Source organism: Periophthalmus magnuspinnatus, chromosome 11 (assembly GCF_009829125.3).
Source record: "Periophthalmus magnuspinnatus isolate fPerMag1 chromosome 11, fPerMag1.2.pri, whole genome shotgun sequence".
NCBI lineage: Eukaryota > Metazoa > Chordata > Actinopteri > Gobiiformes > Gobiidae > Periophthalmus > Periophthalmus magnuspinnatus.
In genome coordinates, this window is record NC_047136.2 from 31,161,859 (window position 1) to 31,170,914 (window position 9,056).

A 9,056-nucleotide genomic window follows, 5' to 3' on the forward strand; every position below is an offset into this window, starting at 1 on the left:
GAGCATTATCTCTACTTTCTACTGCACTACATTTTTTTAACTGGACGGAAAAGTATTTTTATTATTGTTTGAGACCTGCTGAAAAGGCTGAGGGTTTAATTTTGACATGTTCGTAATTTGAGTGAATAAAAATATACAACTAAAAAAGGTTACTGTTCCCTTGTTTCCACTAATCAAAATTTTGCATTAATCTTTATCAAAATTACAAAAATTGCAGTTTTGTAAGACCTCAAAATATGCGCAAAATACTTTACTTACTTTATCATGTGATATAGTATTTTTTGTGCTCTGGTATCTGTACTTTTACTTAAGCAACAAAATGGATTGCTTCTTTCACCACTGAATATGGGATAGTAAAAAGGTGCAGATTGTGTTTTGGTCCATATTGAAATATGACCAGCTGCCAGCTAAGATAGAGGGCCCATATGGTTCTATGCACGCCGTATAGTCGGCTCATATGGTTCTGTGGGGGACGTATAGTCGGCTCATATGGTTCTGTGGGGGACGTATAGTGGACCCATATGGTTCTGTGGGGGACGTATAGTGGGCCCATATGGTTCTGTGGGGGACGTATAGTGGGCCCATATGGTTCTGTGGGGGACGTATAGTGGGCCCATAAGGTTCTATGTGGGCCGTATAGTCAGCCCATATGGTTCTATGTGGGCCGTATAGTGGGCCCATAAGGTTCTATGTGGGCCGTATAGTGGGCCCATAAGGTTCTATGTGGGCCGTATAGTGGGGCCATAAGGTTCTATGTGGGCGGTATACTGGGCCCATAAGGTTCTGTGCCGGCCGTATATTGAGCTCATATGACTCTATGCGGCCCGCATAGAGTATAGTGGGCTCGTATGATTGTATGCGGGCCGTATAGTGGGCCCATATGGTTCTATGCGGACCATATAGTGGGCCCATATGGTTCTATGCGGGCCATATAGTGGGCCCATATGGTTCTATGCACTCGGTATAGTGGGCCTATATGGTTCTATGTGGGTCATATTGTGCACCCATATGGTTATGGGCCATATAGTGGGCCCATATGGTTCTACGTGGGCCATATAGTGGGCCCATATGGTTCTATGTGGGCCATATAGTGTGCCCATATGGTTATGGGCCATATAGTGGGCCCATATGGTTCTACATGGGCCATATAGTGGGCCCATATGGTTCTATGTGGGCCATATAGTGTGCCCATATGGTTATGGGCCATATAGCAGGCCAATATGGTTCTATGTCATTTTCCTCATACGTGTGTCTTACTTAAATGGTCTGGTGTTGGAGAAGAAGCAGCTCTTTAACAGAACTCAAACTTGGAGCTGAACAGTTCAGATTCCATCTATTTAGAGACACAATGGTCCGAGTGAAGTCGCATTTAACAAGCTGCTGTGTCGGCTCAAGTTTAGCGACAGACATCTGGACCAAAACAACCACACTTCTGCAAACGCTACAGTCCAGCTTTCAATTCAACTGTGAATGAGTCAAATCAATTACTCTATTTACACTGCATTCACAAATTATAATAAGGTTAATTTAATCAAATCTACTGACACAAGCATAGCACGGCTGACAGTCAGTATTTCTAGCTGCCTTATCTAAAATTCTGCTTTAGAATGATGCTGAGCTGTGTCAGAAAAGTATAAGACACAAAGACTAGTATACACCCATGGACCACTATGAACCTACTGGACACTGAGGGATTACACACATATAACACACATGGGAATAGAACACAAAGTACTATGAGTTCATGTTAACAATCACATTCTACTGTCTAAAGAAAGAGTGTTTTTAATATCATTGTGGTATCGGTATCGAGTCTATTCCTTAGTATTGAAATTGAGTTTGAAATTTTAGTATCATTACAGCCTTTCAATGAAAATCACGATCACATTGTCTTAAATATAACCCACACAGAGGTGGGTAGTACTCAGTTACATTTATTTGAGTAACTTTTTTAAGAAATTGTACTTGTCAGAGTACTTTTCTAGCAGCATATGTTTACTCCTTGAGAAATATTTTTATTTATATAAGTAATTTTCATTTAAATAAGTAATTCTCTTGAGTACAGTGGGCTGTCCTCACCTCTGCTCTGCTCCTGAGGGTGAAGTTAACAGCAAAAGTAAAACCAGTCTATACTTTGTCACTCTTACACACGCTTCAGTTCGATTCGCGTTCGGCCTTAATTAACTTCATTAGCAACATGAACAAACGGCAGGATTATACGCGTTATTGTTTTTTGTTTTTTTTTAATTTCTAAAGAGAGTAAACCGAGAGGAGAAACAGCCGTGGTGTGGCTCTTACCTCGTCCGCTCACGCGCTCTGAGCTCGACCCGAGCACGGCTCCACGTGCCTCTCCCTCACAGCGACCCAAGCACGAGGAGCCCGCGAGGAATCAGGAAATCACCGACTCATTAACCGATCATTATTCGATCATTACTGTAGCAAGTAACTTAAACACACAGCTCTGCGTCTCCTGAGCAGATGTGCAGATGTGCAGCGCTGGAACAAGTGCTCAGTTTTGTTACTTAAAAATTGAATTCAGGTAAAGTGGAACACTTTTTGTTAATAGCGTCTGCAAACATCCAAACAGGTATTCTACTCAGTTTGTGTGTGTGTGTGTGTGTGGGTGTGTGTGTGTGTGTGTGTGTGTGTGTGTGTGTGTGTGTGGGTGTGTGGGGGTGTGTGTGTGTGTGTGTGTGTGTGTTCCAATAACTCTTCTTCCCTGAGCCGAGGGTCTGTGGTTAAGGTTAAGGTTAAGTGGGACACTAAGTTAGAAGTGGGACAAATAAAAAATGTGATTTCCCATTGACTGCATGACATGCATAAAAGCAGATGTATTTACTCATGTTTTGGCACTTAAAAAATACATTTTATTGTGGACCAAAGACTTGAACTGAGCAAACTCTTTGGAATTGGGGCCTAAATGTTTTCTAAATCAATTTTTCTGGGGTAAAATTACTTCGCACAAAATTTTACATTTTTATTTTCGCTTGGATCAACAAGAATCTGTATCAACAGTGAGTGAGGGAACATTTTCACCCTAAACACAACAGAGCAGTAATATTGTTGATAGAGCCACCGTGGCTCAGGAGCAGGTCACATGTTTCTGAGCTGAGCCAGTAGTGAGACTGTAGGCCTCGCTGTATGGACCTGTTTCATTGAGTTCCTATGAGTGTCCCAATTTACCTGAAGGTTGGTGTCCCACTTTACCTGAATGCCAAAAATGTGACAAAACATATATATTTGTAAATATAAATTCATATATGGTCATACAAATCAGTGTAAACTCATTGAGTTACATTTGTGGCTCTTTCATTCAAGCCCACAATATGACACGCCATTGTCATTTTCATATATGTGTGTAAACATCGCCCTGACGTTACGTCAAACTGACTGTGCTGTTCTCAGACCAATCAAAACCATTGCTCTGTCACTCAGGGTCTGGGGCTACAATTTAAGATCACAACCGAGGCCTGGCTCTTTCATTTTCACATGTAAAAATACGCAAATACTCAACCATCCCATTTGATGTCCCACTTTACTACGCCCAAACTACGTGCGTGTTAAAAATAAACCCTCAGCCTTTTCAGCAGGTCTCAGACTATAATAAAACTACTTTTAGTTTTCAGTTCAAAATGTAGAAAGTACAGATACTGCTCTCAAATGTAGTGAACAAAAGTAAAAAGTATCCCCTATAGAAATAAAGTACTAATACCTAAAAGTGTTACTTAAGTACAGTACTTTACTCCTTTTACTTCATTACATTCCATCACTGGATATATTTAAATGATTTGTTCTTGGCAGTTTTCTGTTTATCAGCCTAATATTTGTGGGTATTTTAAACATACATTAATAATTCTCTAAATAAATATGTGCAATTTTTATATTTAAATAGATCTATTTGCTTTTATTATTTTTACAAGATAAAAAGAGTCTGTATGGTTTTGAATACAGTATAAATATTAGCCACTAGATGCCGCCAAAGCACTGACTAATTCAAACTCTTTTATCAGGTCTACACCCTCCTCTACTTATAAATCTGCTGCTGTCATTTTAGTTTCAAGTTTGAAAACTATTCAGCACTAGAGCTGAACGATGTAGGAAAAAAATATACAATTGTAATTTTTTTCTATCAAGTATTGTGGTTGTGGTTAGATTTAAGGTTTATGTTTTAATAATGGGATTCACATGGGAGGGCATCTGACACACAGGGATAAGACTGTATGTCCACATCACTGTCTATTCCTAATCTTATTAAAGTGAATATAATTCCAAATGATGAGACATTCATGGTCCTGCAGAGCTGTCCAGCACTCTGAAGTCCAGATGGTCTTAAACACATGACGGACACGGCTGTCTCTGGGGCCTCATCCTTCTGAGTAAGACTTTCATTTTATTTTATTTATTTATTTTGAAATAATCTGAGAAAACAATTCTTCAGTGTCATCCTTTGTCATGAATATGTAGAAATAGTGGTCCCAGAAATGTCTCAAAACTCTTTTATCCTCCCTCTCCTCTCCATCTCACTCCCTCTGCTTTCTCCCTCTCTCTGTCTCTCCCTCTCTTTCCTTCTCTTCTTCACCCTTTCATTCCCTCCCTGCCCCCTCCCTCCTCTCTCTTCTGCCGCTCTTCTCTACTCCACACTCTTCTCCTCTGTGTATCTGTCTCATCCCTCTTTCCCTCCCTCTTTCCTCCTCTCCTTCTGTCTGCATCTCTCCCTCTTCGCCCCAGATTCTTACGTAACATCAGACACTTAAACTGAACCCCACTGCACCATTCTCTGCCTCCTCCCATCTCCCTCTTTCTTTTTCTCTCTACCTCCTCCTCTTTTTTTAATCTTTTCTGCCCCGCTCCCACCTCTCTTCCCCTCCTCCACCTCTCCCTCTCTCCTCCTTTGCACCTGCATCGTCATCTTATCCCCCCTCCCTCTCTTTTCCTCCCTTCTTCCACCTACTCTACTCCAACTCTCTCCCTTGTTTCCTCTGTCCCTCTCTCCTCCCTTCCCTCCTCACCTCTTTCTTTCATCAACCTATCTCACCCCACCCTTCAGTCCTTCTCTCCTCCATAATGTTTTCCCTTCCCCTTTGCGCTCTCTTCTCTGCACCCCATCATCACTATAGCACTATCTCTCCTCTTTCTCCCTCCACTTTTCTCTCCTCCACCCCCTCTCTCTCTCCTTCTCTCTCCACACCATCCCGAGCACCATCTCTCTCTTCTCTCCCCCTGCCTCTTCCCCTTCTCTCCTCCATTCTCCCCTCCCCCTCGCCTATCCCTCCTTCCTCCTCCCTTCCCTTTTGCTCTCTCTCCTCCTTCTCCTCTCTTCCCTTTCTCTCTCTCCTCTGCACCCCAGCATCACTATATCACCATCTCTCTGTGTAAATGACCTCCCCTCCCCCTCCTCTCTCTCTTCCTCCTCTCTCCTCTCTCCCCTCCCATTTTTCCTCCTCTCCCTCTCCTTCTTCTCCCTTCCCTTTAGCTCTCTCTCTCTCTCTTTCCCTCCTCTGCACCCCATCATCACTATAGCACCATCTCTCTGTGTAAATTACCTCCCCTCCCCCTCTCTCCTCTCTCCTCCGCTCTGTCGCTCCACTCCTCCGCTAGGCAGACAGGCACCACAGCAGTAGCAGGTATCGTCTCTTCTTTTGTCCTTTTTCATCCTTTTACGTTTTGTTGTTCCTTTTGTTTTTTCCCTATTGTTTTCTATGCTAGCTGCCTAAGACCTGACACTGTTGTGCTGCTTCAAAATGGCCACACTGTAGGAGATGCATTTTCACCATTTTAGCCCATAGCTTCAATATAAAACCATCTCTCTGCATGTTATCACCCAAACCACTCACATTTGTCAGTATTTATCGATTACTTGCGTAATGTAAGATCGAAAAGAGTGAAAATACGGCACTGTTTCTTCTTTGTAAAGACGTGCTGTCATTTGGAGCCAATTCACTGCACCAAATTGCTAGCTAATTTGGATTATTTCAGAGATTTTTTTTGTCTGATTTGGTGGTAAATATCTGCAGTTTTGGGGCGTTTGAAAGCACTGATGTTAAGGATGCGTTCGATTGGGGTCTTCAGGAGATCTTCTGGAGATCTAAGTGGTTTTTTTGGAGGTTTAAAAATGGCTGACCCTGTGTGACTTTGCTGGGATGAGGATGTAGCGAGGCGCAGTCATCAGCTGCTTCTCAACATCGACTCCATACAGACTCCATCAGAATTTTAAGTTTGTCAGATCAGAATTTTGATTTTATTTTGTTTTTATATTCAAATTCATCCAAACTTTTGACTGTAAGATCTCAAACACCTAATTCACATGATGATTTCACTTTTTCAAAATGTGTCTGGCTTCTTTCAATAAGTAACAATTTATATATTTACTTAAATTAAAATTTTTACTTATCCCAAATTTTTGTGATTGTTTTTTCTTTTTTTTCCCAGTATTGATTTTCACATGAGCGTCTCGATTCATTACTTGCATCAGAGTACTGACAACTCTACAGCCTCTGAGGTGAACTCAAGACAATGAGAGTGGGATTTGAACCTTAAACCACATTTTTATTTGACTCAAGAGTTTTATTTTGAGATTCCAAACTGAAAATATTGAGCTATGGCCTTTTTGATGAGCTAAGCCCACTGTTTGAGGTTCACATCTCAATATGTTGAAATCATTTTCTGGCTAGCTGCATTGTTAGCCTCTGCATTAGCGCTCTCTTATAGCCTGTATGCTAGTGTGCATCAGTGTAGCATCTGCTCCACCATCTCACAGGCTGCACTTCCTGTTTCTGCTGCATTTAAACATTTATTATTTATTTACCTCCAGCTCTATTCCCTCCCTCTCTCTGTTTTCTCTCTCTCAACTCCTCTTCTCTCTCTCCCTCTCTCTCCTCTCCTTTCCCCAATCTTTCCCTTCTCTCTCTATCCTCTCTTCTATTTCACCGTCTTTCCCCTTTTACCGCTCCTCTTTCTCTATCCAGTCCACATCTCTTTCATCTATTTAACCCTCTTCCCTCTCTCTCCACTCCACTTCTCTTTTCTCCTTTCTCTCTCATCTCTTTTTCTCTCACATATTTCCCCACTATTGTTCCCTTTATTTTCTACCCTCTCTTTCTTATTTCTTCTCCTCCCCTTTCTCTCTTTAAACTCTCCTCCTCTCACCGCCCCCCCCCCCTTCTTCCTATATTTTCCCTCTCCATCCCTCTCTTTCTTTTCCTCTCCCTTCTCTTTCCTCTCTGTCTCCCTCTCTCCCTCCTTCTCTCTCTGTCTCTAAATACCCCTTGTTCATTGAGGCTTGAGAGTGGAGAGAAAGGGCTCTGCAGTGGAGGGTGGGGCTCTGGTCCAAACACACTCTGCCCTGATATGAGGAGACCTTTCAGCTGTTCAGCTCTGTCCCTCTTTCTTTTTCGCACAAAATCTTTTGCTCACAAAATGGGGGCGATAATAGCTCAGTTCGAGTGTCAGATCAACTGACACTTCCCATGTCTGTGTACACAGGTGTATGAATGTGTGTGTAAGTGATTTCCTTGATGTTAAGTGCTTTGAGTGCCTTGAAGGTGGAAAAGCCCGATATAAAAATGCGAGAGAAAAAAAAAATCAAATTTCACCTTTCCCCTGTCTCCGCCGATAGCTCCGAATTTACTGTGACAAAAAATTCAGGATTAAACATATGGTTCAAACATGTTATATATATATATATATATATATATATATATATATATATATATATATATATATATATATAAAATCTCCTCCTCACCCTCCGCGGGTGGTCTCATCCCCTCTTTTCCATGCTCGGGACCTGCGTAGGCCTGGGATTCTGCGTAGTATCTTTGCTGTTCCTAGTACTGCACTTTTCTGGACTGAGATGTCTGATGTTTTTCCTGGGATCTGTGGCAGCCACTTCTCCAGTTTGGTGGTCACTGCCCCGAGTGCTCCGATGACCACGGGCACCACTGATACCTTCACCTTCCAGGCTTTCTCCAGCTCTTCTTTGAGCCCCTGGTATTTGTCTAGTTTCTCATGTTCCTTTTTCCTGATGTTCCCATCACTTGGTACTGCAATGTCCATCACAACGGCTTTGCTCTGTTGTTTATCCACCACCACAATGTCTGGTTGGTTCGACATCACCATTCTGTCAGTCTGTATATGGAAGTCCCACAGGATCTTGCCTCATTCTCCACTACCTTTGGAGGTGTTTCCCACCTTAATTTTGGGGTTTCCAGTCCATACTCTGCACAGATGTTTCTGTACACTATGCCCGCCACTTGGTTATGCCACTCCATGTATGCCCCTGCCAGCATCTTACACCCTGCAGTTATGTGCTGGATTGTCTCAGGGGTCTTTGCACAGCCTACACCTTGGGTCTTGTCTGGTGTGGTAGATCTGGGCCTCTATTGCTCTGGTGCTCAAGACCTGGTCCTGTGCAGCCAGGATGAGTGCCTCTGTGCTGTCCTTCAGACCAGCTTTCTCAAGCCATTGGTAGGATTTCTTGATATCAGCCACTTCAGTTATGTTCCGGTGGTACATCCCGTGCTTGTCCTTGTCGGGGCTTGTCCTTCCATGATGGTTCCTCCAGCACCTCTTCACATATATATGTATGTATGTGTATATATATATATATATATATATATATATATATATATATATGTGGGGAACAGGGCCCACTTGAAACCAGACTTGTACTTACACTATATAAGACACATACACATTTTTTCACTGTCTGGCATGAAATCAGACAACGTTTCCTGTTTTGGGTCAATTAGAATATTTCTTAAATGCCAGAATAATGAGAGAAGGATTTTGTTTGGACTACTTACATGACTCTCTTCAAAGTCAGAAGTTTACATACATTTCTGTCGTAACCAGCGGGGCGTAAGGACCAAAGTTGCGGGACTCACTAAGTTTTATAATGTCTTTATTCACAATAATTGTTCATCGAAATCAAAGTTCATAGAAGTGTTCATAGAACCCAAAGTTCATAGAAGTGTTCATAGAGATCAAAGTTCATAGAAGTGTTCATAGAGATCAGAGTTCATAGATCCAACGTAGCTGGGGAGCGTGGGTGCGGG

General features: G+C 42.2%; 1 protein-coding gene across 1 annotated transcript in view; it reads left to right on the forward strand.

Annotated features, from left to right (window-relative positions):
• Positions 1–5,579: 5,579 nt before the first annotated feature.
• The window catches only part of LOC117393391 (gamma-enolase), a 22,630-nt gene continuing 19,153 nt past the window's right edge, over positions 5,580–9,056 (forward strand). Inside the window, exon 1 of the mRNA XM_033991513.2 lies at positions 5,580–5,624. The gene's annotated coding sequence lies outside the window, so the exon portion shown is untranslated. The remainder of the gene's footprint in view (positions 5,625–9,056) is intronic.